This window comes from Pan troglodytes, chromosome 4 (genome assembly GCF_028858775.2).
Source record: "Pan troglodytes isolate AG18354 chromosome 4, NHGRI_mPanTro3-v2.0_pri, whole genome shotgun sequence".
In the NCBI taxonomy this organism is placed as follows: Eukaryota; Metazoa; Chordata; class Mammalia; order Primates; family Hominidae; genus Pan; species Pan troglodytes.
The window spans coordinates 17,066,978-17,080,974 of NC_072402.2; the positions used below are offsets into that span (position 1 = coordinate 17,066,978).

The 13,997-nt window shown below is 44.8% G+C and overlaps 1 long non-coding RNA gene across 1 annotated transcript; it reads right to left on the minus strand.

Annotated features, from left to right (window-relative positions):
• Positions 1–5,307: 5,307 nt before the first annotated feature.
• On the minus strand, positions 5,308–12,460 carry LOC134810058 (uncharacterized). Its single transcript, XR_010157168.1, has 3 exons — positions 11,375–12,460; positions 10,978–11,191; positions 5,308–9,155 (listed from the first exon to the last, which is right to left on the minus strand). It is a non-coding gene; the product is annotated as an uncharacterized LOC134810058 (long non-coding RNA).
• Positions 12,461–13,997: the final 1,537 nt, after the last annotated feature.

Genomic DNA, 13,997 nt, shown 5'->3' on the forward strand with positions numbered 1-13,997 from the left:
ATTAAGCTGATACTAAGAGTACAAACACATACTATGAAATGAATGACCAATAAATTTTTTTTTTTTTTTTTTTTTGAGGCAGAGTCTCGTTCTGTCACCCAGGCTGAAGTGCAATGGCGCTATCTCCGCTCACTGCAAGCTCCACCTCCTGGGTTCACGCCATTCTCCTGCCTCAGCCTCCCGAGTAGCTGGGACTACAGGCACCCGCCACCACGCCCAGCTAATTTTTTTTTTTTTTTTTGTATTTTTAGTAGAGACGGGGTTTCACCATGTTAGCCAGGATGGTCTCGATCTCCTGACCTTGTGATCCGCCCACCTCAGCCTCCCAAAGTGCTGGGATTACAGGCGTGAGCCACTGCACCCGGCCCCTAAATATTTTAATATAAAAGGAGAGGGAAGGTTGTGGGGAGAAGCTATAAGTCAAAGGGAAAGATAAAAGAGGGGCACATCATTTGAAGATGAAACAGAAGGGAACCACGATTGCTTCATAAAAAAGTAAATTATTATAACTGACTTCCACCTCCCATAAATAATGGCAAATCAGCCATAGTCCTTGTCAGGCCTCTGAGCCCAAGCTAAGCCATCATATCCCCTGTGACCTGCACGTACACATCCAGATGGCCGGTTCCTGCCTTAACTGACAACATTCCACCACAAAAGAAGTGAAAATGGCATGTTCCTGCCTTAACTGATGACATTGTCTTGTGAAATTCCTTCTCCTGGCTCATCCTGGCTCAAAAGCTCCCCTACTGAGCACCTTGTGACCCCCACTCTTCCCGCCAGAGAATAACCCCCTTTGACTGTAATTTTCCTTTACCTACTCAAATCCTATCAAACGGCCCCACCCCTATCGCCCTTCGCTGACTCTCTTTTCGGACTCAGCCCACCTGCACCCAGGTGAAATAAACAGCTTTATTGCTCACACAAAGCCTGTTTGGTGGTCTCTTCACACGGACGCGAGTGAAATTTGGTGCCATGACTCGGATCGGGGGACCTCCCTTGGGAGATCAATACCCTGTCCTCCTGCTCTTTGCTCCCTGAGAAAGATCCACCTATGACCTCAGGTCCTCAGACCAACCAGCCCAAGGAACATCTCACCAATTTTAAATCGGGTAAGCGACTTCTTTTTACTCTCTTCTCCAGCCTCCCTCACTATCCCTCAACTTCTTTCTCCTTTCAATCTTGGCGCCACACTTCAATCTCTCCCTTCTCTAATTTCAATTCCTTTCATTTTCTGGTAGAGACAAAGGAGACACGTTTTATCCGTGGACCCAAAACTCCGGCGCCAGTCACGGACTAGGGAAGGCAGCCTTCCTTTGGTGTTTAATCATTGCAGGGACACCTCTCTGATTATTAACCCAGGTTTCAGAGGTGTCAGACCATGCAGGGACGCCTGCCTTGGTCCTTCACCCTTAGCAGCAAATCCCGCTTTTCTGGGGGAGGTGCAAGTTCCCCAACCCCTTTTCTCCGTGTCTCTACCCTTTCTCTGCTTTTCTGGGGCAGGGGCAAAAACCCCCAACCCCTTCTCCTTCACCCTTAGCGGCAAGTCCTGCTTTTCTAGGGGAGGGACAAGTACCCCAACCTCGTATCTCTGTGCCCCAATCCCTTATTTCTGTGCCCCAACCTCTTATATCTCTGCGCCCCAATCCCTTATTTTCATGCCCCAACCTCTTATATCTCTGTGCCCTGATCCCTTATTTCCATGCCCTGACCTTGTATCTCTGTGCCCAGACCCCTTTCCCACTTTTCTGGAGGGTAAGAACCCCCGAACCACTTCCCTCCGTGTCTCTACTCTCCCTTTTCTTTAAACTTGCCTCCTTCACTATAGGCAACCTTCCACCCTCCATTCCTCCTTCTTCTCCCTTAGCCTGTGTTCTCAAAAACTTAAAACCTCTTCAACTCACACCTGACCTAAAACCTAAATGTCTTATTTTCTTCTGCAATGCCTCTTGACCCCAATACAAACTCAACAGTTCCAAATAGCCAGAAAACGGCACTTTCAATTTTTCCATCCTGCAAGATCTAAATAATTCTTGTCATAAAATGGGCAAACGGTCTGAGGTGCCTGACGTCCAGGCATTCTTTTACACATCCGTCCCTCCCTAGTCTCTGTGCCCAGTGCAACTCGTCCCAAATCTTCCTTCTTTCCCTCCCACCTGTCCCCAGTCCCAACCCCAAGCGTCGCTGAGTCTTTCTAATCTTCCTTTTCTACAGACCCATCTGACCTCTCCCCTCCTCCCCTGGCTGCTCCTCGCCAGGCCGAGCTAGGTCCCAATTCTTCCTCAGCCTCTGCTTCTCCACCCTATAATCTTTTTATCACCTCCCCTCCTCACACCCGGTCCGGTTTACAGTTTCATTCCGTGAGTAGCCCTCCCCCACCTGCCCAGCAATTTCCTCTTAAAAAGGTGGCTGAAGCTAAAGGCATAGTCAAGGTTAATGCTCCTTTTTCTTTATCAGACCTCTCCCAAATCAGTGAGCATTTAGGCTCTTTCATCAAATATGAAAAACCCAGTCCAGTTCATGGCTCGTTCGGCAGCAACCCTGAGATGCTTTACAGCCCTAGACCCTAAAAGGTCAAAAGGCCATCTTATTCTCAGTATACATTTTATTACCCAATCTGCTCCCGACATTAAATAAAACTCCAAAAATTAAATTCTGGCCTTCAAACCCCACAACAGGATTTAATTAACCTCGCCTTCAAGGTGTACCATAATAGAAAAATGTTGCAATTCCTTGCCTCCACTGTGAGACAAACCCCAGCCACATCTCCAGCACACAAGAACTTCCAAACACCTGAACTTCAGCGGCCAGGCAATCCTCCAGAACCTCCTCCCCCAGAAGCTTGCTACAAGTGCCAGAAATCTGGCCACCAGGCTAAGGAATGCCTGCAGCCCAGGATTCCTCCTAAGCTGCGTCCCATCTGTGTGGGACCCCACTGGAAATTGGACTGTCCAACTCACCTGGCAGCCACTCCCAGAGCCCCTGGAACTCTGGCCCAAGGCTCTCTGACTCCTTCCCAGATCTTCTTGGCTTAGCAGCTGAAGACTGATGCTGCCCGATCACCTCGGAAGCCCCCTAGACCATCACGGACGCCGAGCTTCCGGTAACTCTCACAGGGGGAGGTAAGTCCGTCCCCTTAGTCAATACAGAGGCTACCCACTCCACATTACCTTCTTTTCAAGGGCCTGTTTCTGTTGCCTCCATAACTGTTGTGGGAATTGACAGACAGGCTTCAAAACCCCTGAAAACTCCCCCACTCTGGTGCCAACTTGGACAACACTCTTTTATGCACCCTTTCTTAGTTATTCCCACCTGCCCAGTTCCCTTATTAGGCTGAGATATTTTAACCAAATTATCTGCTTCCCTGACTATTCCTGGACTACAGCCGCATCTCATCGCCGCCCTTCTTCCCAATCCAAAGCCTCCTTCGCGTCTTCCTCTCATATTCCCCCACCTTAACCCACAAGTATGGGACATCTCTACTCCTTCCCTGGCAACCGATCACATACCTGTTATTCTGTTCTGGAACTCAAACATGCTGTCTTTACTATTCCTTTGCACCCGTCATCCCAGCCTCTCTTCGCTTTCACTTGGCCTGACCCTGACACCCATCAGGCTCAGCAAATTACCTGGGCTGTACTGCCGCAAGGCTTCACAGACAGCCCCCATTACTTCAGTCAAGCCCAAATTTCATCCTCATCTGTTACCTATCTCGGCATAATTCTCATAAAAACACACGTGCTTTCCCTGCTGATCGTGTCCGATTAATCTCCCAAACCTCAATCCCTTACAAAACAACAACTCCTTTCCTTCCTAGGCATGGTTAGTGCAGTCAGAATTCTTACGCAAGAGCCAGGACTGCACCTTGTAGCCTTTCTGTGCAAACAACTTGACCTTACTGTTTTAGCCTAGCCATCACGTCTGCATGCAGCAGCTGCTGCTGCTTTAATACTGTTAGAGTCCCTAAAAATCACAAACTATGCTCAACTCACTCTCTACATTTCTCATAACTTCCAAAATCTATTTTCTTCCTCATACCTGATGCATATACTTTCTGTTCCCCAGCTCCTTCAGCTGTACTCACTCTTTGTTAAGTCCCACAGTTACCATTGTTCCTGGCCCGGACTTCAATCCAGCCTCCCACGTTATTCCTGATACCACACCTGAACCCCATGACTGTATCTCTCTGATCCACCTGACATTCACCCCATTTCCCCATATTTCCTTCTTTCCTGTTCCTCACCCTGATCACACTTGATTTATTGATGGCGGTTCCACCAGGCCTAATCGCCACACACCAGTAAAGGCAGGTTATGCTATAGTACAAGCCACTAGCCCGCCTCTTAGAACCTCTCATTTCCTTTCCATCGTGGAAATCTATCCTCAAGGAAATAACTTCTCCGTGTTCCATCTGCTATTCTACTACTCCTCCGGGATTATTCAGGCCCCCTCCTTTCCCTACACATCAAGCTCGAGGATTTGCCCCCACCCAGGACTGGCAAATTAGCTTTACTCAACATGCCCCGAGTCAGATAACTAAAATACCTCTTAGTCTAGGTAGACACTTTCACTGGATAGGTACAGGCCTTTCCTACAGGGTCTGAGAAGGCCACCGCAGTCATTTCTTCCCTTCTGTCAGACATAATTCCTCAGTTTAGCCTTCCCACCTCTGTACAGTCTGATAACAGACCAGCCTTTATTAGTCAAATCAGCCAAGCAGTTTTTCAGGCTCTTAGTATTCAGTGAAACCTTTATATCCCTTATGGTCCTCCGTCTTCAGGAAAAGTAGAATGGACTAAAGTCTTTTAAAAACACACCTCACCAAGCTCAGCCACCAACTTAAAAAGGACTGGACAATACTTTTACCACTTTCCCTTCTCAGAAGTCAGACCTGTCCTCGGAATGCTACAGGGTACAGCCCATTTGAGCTCCTATATAGATGCTCCTTTTTATTAGGCCCCAGTCTCACTCCAGACACCAGACTAACTTAGACTGTGCCCCAAAAAAACTTGTCATCCCTACTATCTTCTGTCTAGTCATACTCCTATTCACCGTTCTCAACTACTCATACATGCCCTGCTCTTGTTTACACTGCCAGTTTAAACTGTTTCTCCAAGCCATCACAGCTGATATCTCCCGGTGCTATCCCCAAACTGCCGCTCTTAACTCTTGAAGTAAATAAATAATCTTTGCTGACAGGACTATGCTGAATCTCCTTAGGCACTCTCTAATCAGATGTCCTGGGTCCTCCCAATTCTTAGACCTTTTATACCTGTTTTTCTTCTTCTCTTATTCCGTTTAGTTTTTCAATTCATACAAAACTGTATCCAGGCCATCACCAATAATTCTAAATGACAAATGTTTCTTCTAACAGTCCCACAATATCACCCCTTACCACAAAATCTTCCTTCAGCATAATCTCTCCCACTCTAGGTTCCCACACCGCCCCTAATCCCGCTCAAAGCAGCCCTGAGAAACATCGCCCATTATCTCTCCATACCACCCCCCAAAATTTTCACCGTCCCAACACTTTACCACTATTTCATTTTATTTTTCTTATTAATATAAGAAGACAGGAATGTCAGGCCTCTGAGCCCAAGCTAAGCCATCATATCCCCTGTGACCTGCACGTACACATCCAGATGGCCGGTTCCTGCCTTAACTGACAACATTCCACCACAAAAGAAGTGAAAATGGTCTGTTCCTGCCTTAACTGATGACATTGTCTTGTGAAATTCTTTCTCCTGGCTCATCCTGGCTCAAAAGCTCCCCTACTGAGCACCTTGTGACCCCCACTCTGCCCGCCAGAGAACAACCCCCCTTTGACTGCAATTTTCCTTTACCTACCCAAATCCTATCAAACAGCCCCACCCCTATCTCCCTTCGCTGACTCTCTTTTCGGACTCAGCCCACCTGCACCCAGGTGAAATAAACAGCTTTATTGCTCACACAAAGCCTGTTTGGTGGTCTCTTCACACGGATGCGAGTGAAAGTCCTCACCTCCATCTACCAGAGTAGGACTAGAAAATGCCCAGGGTCAAAACAGGGCACAGAGAGGACAAAAATGCCCATGCTCTCCTAGACAGAAGGAGATTGAGGAGCTCTGCTGCTGCAAGGATCCTAATGCCACCCAACACTGAGGGACACGCAAATCATAATGCCACTCAACACTGAGGGACACGCAAGGATCCTGATGCCACCCAACACTGAGGGACACGCAAGGATCCTAATGCTACCCAACACAGGGACAAACCGGTGTTGCCTGTACACAGGTCTTCTGGAAGGAAACAGCCTTTTGAGGCATAGCTGATAAATATTGGACTGGGCCTGACAGTGTCCGGTGGAAAACTGATTGCAGCACTGAGAATATCTGCAAAGGCTTGGGAGCGATTTTGGTGATCATGACAACATGCCTGGGAGAGAAATTCAAACGCAAGGCACTGGCTTTAGATGGCAGGATGGCTTTAACGGGCGAGAAGGCCCCAGAAGGCTGCAATGGATGTAAAATGGGCCTAAGGACAGTTCAGAGGGGCCCAGCAAGACCCAGCTGGATTCACACATGCAGTTTGCAGAGCTGTGACCCCTGTGGGCACCCAGGTCCATACACTGATATGCTTGGGAACCGATCAATGTTTTTGGTGCCAGAATGAGGAGAGGGAAGTCATGTGTGCAAAGGGAAGAAAGGAGGCCGAGCCTGAGACAACCTGGCAGCTGTCCCCCTTCCTCCCTGCCCCGCCCCATCCCACCCAGACCAGATTTGAGCCCTAGAAAGAAGTCAGATAAGAGCATGAGGTAGCAATGTTAAAGAATGGGCAGCTGTGGTGGCAGGAGAGGGGGGTCTCCTTCTACAGAAGGCACTGAAGGCACCTTTCTAATCACTTTACATACATGCTGTCACTTAATTTTCATGACATAACAATAGTAGGTACTACTATTATCCATATTTTACAGATATGGAAACCAAGGTACAGAGAAGGTAAGTAGTTCCCCCAAAGACACAGAGTAAGAGGTGGAGCCAAGATTCTAGGAGAGATGATCAACTCAACTACTGAGCAATGCTGCCTCGGCCACACAGGCGACCATGCTCCCAGTACCTGGGTAACACAGGAGCCCCTCGCCCCTTTCCAACCCACTCTTCTCAGAAACTTCAGAGGATTCTTGGCACCATTAGGACCCTGAAGGCAAGCAGCTTTCAGGATGTGGAGTGGAGCAGGAGAGGCCTTGGGGCAGGGACGGCAGTGGCCCCTTGGCCAGGAGCATGCAGCAGACAGGGCAGGCAGGCTTGCTCCTGGTGAAAAAGTGACGCCCACTCAGACACACCCACACCACACACCCAGGGCCATATCCAAATTGATGGCCCATCAGAAATTAAGAAGCCATCCAGAGGAAAGATCTTTTCCCCAGCAACAGGTACATGAGTATGGGCTGTGTGTTGAACAGAAGGACCGAGCTCCCACAAGAGGATCCAAGGAATGTGATTGGTTTAGTCCTGGCCTCACCTTCTCCCTTAAAAATCCAGTCAACAGGACTCACTCATGCTCCAAGCTCTCGAAGGAGATAGTCAGAAAAAGGAGAAAGAGAAACCCCATAATATTCTGCCTTCATTCTTCCTCCATGCCCAGACATTACCCTGACCAGTTCTCTTTGGGGCTAATGTCAATATCCTTAATACCTCAAATTATGGGCATTTAAGGGAAGGAATTAACCAAGCTAACTATACCATCTCAGAAACCTATTCAAATAACCACCAACCTCACTGAGCCCCAGTGACTTAGGAATACTCTCCGGGCTACTAAGCTAGAGTAAAAAAACTAGGCACTTGGTGAAATGGGAGATGTAAAATGTGAAATGGTAGATTGTGTACACCATTAAAAACAAGGAAGCTGGGCACAGTGGTGAGTGCCTATAGTCCCAGCTCCTTGGGAGGCTGAGGAAGGAGAATCACTTGTTTGAGGCCAGCCTAAGCAACATAGTGAGATGGCTTCTTTTTGGAAAAAAAAAAAAAAAAAAAGGAGAAGAAGCCAGCCAGAGCACTATTACTTCTGCTGGAGTCTGGGTTTCTCACCAGGTGTGTCCAATGTCCTTCATTTTGGCCATCAGCAGATTATGTAGTCTGTTTTGGCAGAGGGAGCTGGTCAGAGGTGCCACCCAGGGAGAACTTAGCTCTGCCCCTCCCTCGAGATCCAGGTGAGGATGGCTTCTGAATCTTGCTGCCATTAGGAGAGAGGAGCTCCCCCAATGCAGCCTGCTTTGTGTCCGCAAAGAAAACCAGCGCATTATTATTCCTCTGTCATCCTAAGAGTTGCTGAGCCTTGAAAGCTCCAACAGAGGCGGCTGCTGGAACGTGGCTGCGGGGGCAGTGCCACATCTAATTGCTTCACACGCGGCTGCCAGTTTATGGGTCCTTCGCTCTGCATTTAACACCGTAGCTGCTGATGGACTTTCGCTGTTGGAAAATATGCCCCGGTCCTCTGCACACGGTTTTATAACTGATGGGGGAAGATGCTCTCTCATTTGGTAAATTGTATCTGGCCTTTCCAGCTCAGTGGTCATTAATGTTTGTTCTCATCCAATGAGCAGATTCAAAGAAATACAGCTCTCATTAGCTCCTGCTCAATTAAGAAAAATGCTCATCTGCCCCCATGACTCAAACACAGCTTCCTAGCTGGAGCTGTTTGAGTTCCACAGCTGGAGAGACTGGGGAGGTCATCCAAGCCATCTCTGATGCTTCAGCCCCAGCCCCAGCCCCAGCCCCAGCAACATCCAGACTGCAAATCCCCTCCAGCACCTCCTGCCTCACTCATTCCACACCTGCCTCCTAACGAGCGAGGACTACAATAAGTGACCCTGCTGAGTGCTTGCTGTGTACCAGGTGCTGTCCTAAACGATGTGCATGGCGTAGCTCACACAGGCATGCTTACAAATCTATGATCTCCAAAGTCACAAGAACGCTCTGGAGCAGGGTTCAAGTTTGACTCCTGACACCTATGTATGGGCTGTGTGAACGTGGAGAAATCACAAAGACCCACATTTTTGTACTTAAACCAGATCCAGGTGTAATAAGGTGAATCTCTGGGGTCAGTGCCTCTATGGATAAGTTACCTTCACTTGGTTCTCTTTCCTCAGACTATTCCCAGGCAGCTGACTTCCACATCCTTGTGATTGGCCACCAGGGGCATGAGGGAAAAGGAGAGAATGAATCAGCCAAAATCCCGTCACTATCCTTGGAAAAAATGCCATGTGATGTTATATTCTAAAATTTGCAAGTTGGAGCTGAAAATAATCAGTGGTAGGTGTGTTAACTGGCATGGCCTCTATGGAGGACAATTTGCTAATATGTCAAAATTTCAAATGTACATCCTCTTTGACCTGGCAATTCTACTTCTAGGAATGTATCCTGAAAAATAGGTTTGGTGAGGGAAAGTGTGTGTTCAAAGATATTTATGTCCATATTGTCTTACTAGCATAAGCCTGGAACAATCTAGATGAGGACTGACTAAATAAATTATGGTATATTTGCACAATGCCATATTATGTAGCAATAAAAAGGCAGCTTTAACTAGATTCAAGTGGAACAATCTTCAAAATATTTTAAGTGAAAAAAATCAAGGTGTTATTGTACTTTTTTTAAGTATTTATACTCAGCTGTTTATATATCATAGAATATCTCTAAAACAAAATCAACAATCTGATCATAGTTGCTGCCTCTGGGGAAACACTTTAGGTGGCTTGAAGTCAGGAGTGAGAGATAATTACTTTCACTGTGTAACCTTTTGAATCTTGAATTTATGTCATAGGAATGAACTACATATTCAAAAAGCAAACTATATGTCATTAAAATATTAAAAATATTGATGTTTCAATAGACAAAATGCTTATTATTTATTTAGTTAGTTAGTTGATATTTTTAAAGGGGGAAAGAGGCCAGGCATGGTAGCTCACGCCTGTAATCCCAGCACACTGGGAGGCTGAGGTGGGAGGATTGCTTGAGCCCAGTAGTTCAAGTCCAGCCTGAGCTGGACTCTCTCTCTAAAAAACTGAAAAATAAATAAATAAAGACAGCCATGATGATGCAGACCTGCAGTCCCAGCTACTGGGGAGGCTGAGGAGGGAGGATCACTTGAACCCAGGGGGTTGAGTCTGCAGTGAGCAGTGATCTCACCACTACACTCCAGCCTGGGTGACAGAGCAAGACCTCTCTCTTAAAAAAAAAAAAAAATTAAAGGGCCGGGCACAGTGGTTCACACCTGTAATCCCAGCACTTTGGGAGGCCGAGGTAGGTGGATCACCTGAGGTCAGCAGTTTGAGACCAGCCTCACCAACATGGTGAAACCTCATCTCTACTAAAAATACAAAAAATTAGCTGGGTGTGGTGGTGCACACCTGTAATCCCAGCTACGCAGGAGGCTGAGGCAGGAGAATCGCTTGAAATCAGGAGGCAGAGGTTGCAGTGAGCTGGGATTATGCCACTGCACTCCATCTCAAAAAAAAAAAAAAAAGAACCAATTGAAAATCATAAATCTGCAGAGGACAATGAAAAAATAATAAGGTAAATATGCAGAGAAATAAACTGGCATTTTTAAGGGAGATGGTGAGGCCAGGACTAAACCAATCATATTCCTTGGATCCTCTTGTGGGAGTCCTTCTGTTCAACACACAGCACATACTCATGTACCTGTTGCTGGGGAAAAGATCTTTCCATGGGATGGCTTCCTAATTTCTGATGGGCCATCAATTTGCATACTTTGGGAGCAGCTAAAGACCTGTTCTCAGGCTTCTTTGAGTACTGTTATGTCTCCTAACCAGCTTTCCCCCATGAAGCCTCTCCCCATCTGTGATAATTCATTTTATGTACTAGTTTGGCTGGGCTATGGTGCCCAGTTGCATGGTCAAACATCAGTCTAGTTGTTGCTATGAAGGCAGTGTGTAGATGAGATAAACATTTGCATCAGTAGACTTCAAGGAAAGCAAACATACCTTCTCTAATGCGGGTGGCCTCATCCACTTGGTTGAAGGACTTAGGAGAAAAAGCCTGAGATCCTCCGAGAAAGAGGGAATTCTGCCTCTGCACTGCCTTCAGACTAGAGACTGCAGCATCAACTCTTCCCTGGGTCTCCAGCCTCCTGACCTGCCCTGCAGTTGTTAGACTTGCCAGCCCCACACTTGCATAAGCCAATTTCTAAAAATAAATCTCAAGAGAGAAAGAGAAAGAGAGCAAGAAAGAGTGAAAGAGAGAGAGAGAGAAAGACATACTGTTGATTCCATTTCTCTGAGAACCCTGACTAATACACCATCCAGAGGAATGGCTCCCCACCATCACCCATCCCACTTCCCACATCATACTTGGTGAAGCCTCTGCTATTCTCTTACCTACCAAAGTGCGTATGTCCAGTCCTGCTGCCTAGGCTGGAAGGTCCTCATGAGCCGGTGCTGTGTCTCCATCATCAATGCATTTCTAACATTCAATGGAGTACCTGCAAGTGCTCGATAAGGATGTGTTGTTGAATGAGGCTGCAGTTTTAGTGACAGTGCTCCCAATGCCGAATGCTTAGGTTTGACTCATCTGTAGGTTCATATACAAATCAGCACATCGATTAGGAAGAAGATGAAGGAAAAGAAAAAGAAAACAATCCTTACCAGTTGTTTTCAATTACCAGGACCCTTTGTTTTCCTTGCCGCTTCTTACCCAGCTACCTGAAGACCTGTCAAAGGCAATTTACTGTTCAGAATTAATTGAGCAGGCCACCGTAGTCAAGATGCCACAGTGTTGGATTTAGCCTACACTGTATCCAAAATTAAAAGCAAGAATTCTCTTTTGAAATAAGATATATTCAAATAGAAAAAAATTATAAGAAAAACTTATCTGTGATCATCACCCTTCCTTGTACTCCAAATGTGTGCTGAATTTTAATGTCCATTTTAAAGAGGAAATTATGACCCTCAAGCCCAAGATCAAAATATCATTTCTGAAAATCAGATTGAATCTGAAATTAGAAACTTCTGCAGACATCTTCCACAAAAGTTTTTTTTAATCATTTGTCATATTTTTAAAAGATTACAAGATGAATTCATCTTCGATTAGTCAATCTGAATCCTCAGGTGAATAAAGAACCAATTGTCTTAGTTTTCTGATCAGTAAGACTATTTTCAATGAGCACCCAACACCAACAATCTTGTCCCATAGGAAAACTGATTTATAAGCATGTCAAATGGAGATTTTATTTTATCCTGCCTTCAGCTGTCATCGAAAGACTTAGCGGCTCTCCCCAGGGAGCAAGGAGACGAAACAGTAGGAGACCTTCAGAGGTCAACCTTGAAAGCAGGAAACACTCAGTTTTGACCTGGTCTATTGAAATCAGTATGGCATGGCATAGAGAAAGGAAGCAGATGGCAGAGTATACTTACATCAATATTTTTCTTTATTACAGAATTTGCATTAAATTTTGTTAAAGGACAAGTGGATTCAATTGACCATCAGAGATACAAAAGGTATATGCCATGAATCATATCTTAAGTGAATTTTAATCAACACAATAGGATTTGCAGTACAGGCTTATTTTTCTTTGAACAAACTTATCTTTTTATTTCTATTCTTTGTTATGTAGAAAAATACAGTATAAGACATAAAAAAGAGAAATATAACCTGTATTCCCACCATCAGATGATGCCATCAACATTGCAGCATATTTGATCACAATAGTTTCTTTATGCATTTTATATCATTGTGAACTCTGCTTTTTCCACTTACACTAGAGTAAAATAATTTTCTGTTATTACCTTTCTCTTCCTAATAGGAGTTCCTATTATCATCATTTTGGGAGGTTAAGCCTTTTCTAAACCCCAGAGTTCATAAGCAATGGAGCTGAGACTGTAACCCTGACCTACCTACCTTCAAAGACCATACTGTTTCCACTAAGTCAAACTACCTTAAAAATACTTATTCCTTTTGGCTCAGTAAGTCACCTTTTGGGAATCTACATGGAATCTGAAATGTACGAGATGAGCCTGGGACATTTTGAGATGCAAGAAACAAGAAGCTACTAAATACTAAATAGGTCACGTCAAAAGGAAGCAAACGAAAAAGATCCCAAATTGACACAATGCAGCTACCCAAAAGAATAATAATCACTCTCCGTTAAATCATTAAACATAAAAATCAAGGAGTTCATAATGATACTTTTTTAAAACTTACTTATGAGAGCACCAACTCATTACTCTGAAAATTGATAAATACATAGAAAGAATCAAGAATTTATCCTTTCTTGTACAAATTGTAATTCAGGGCAGCCAAATACTTGATGAGGATAAGTCTTTATCGAAGAATTATGGATAACTAATGCAGAAGGAAGGACAGATTAAGAAAATTGCCATTTCAATCCCTCATGAAACCCTGGATCTGTCAATGGTCGTCAGTGAATGTTAAAATCACAGGTGAAATACTTGTGGGAGACTTTTAGAGGACGGAGCATCCTGACATCACCAAGACTGATTCCTGGCATTACCAAAAGTGGAGCAAACAGATGTCATGAGTTCATGGTATGATTCCACGGGAAGTACATAGCACCAGAAATATTATAATCTAAAAAGCATTTTAACCTTAATCGATTTAAGGCTCAGACCTAACTATCAGTTTATAGGACATAGAAAAAAACAGAGGAACAAGTTAAAAACATCACAGAGAAACAATTATGCAAATCTAGATGTAGATCTAAAGGATAATCTGATTTTTCTAACAAATTCAATGGCATGAAAACAATTGAGGAGTGAGGAGGAGGGACAATGTTGACTGAAATAGCTAAGAGAAATTATTATTAATATTATTCGAATAGGCCAACCGTAAAAGAACAACTTTCAGACAATTAAAGACATTTGAATATGAATTGATATTAGAATATTTTTGATATTTGTGTTATTTGTTTGGTATGATAATACCTAGGTGGTTTTTTTTTAAAGTCGGGCTGCTTAAATGTATATAAAGAACTTACAAAGAAAATAAT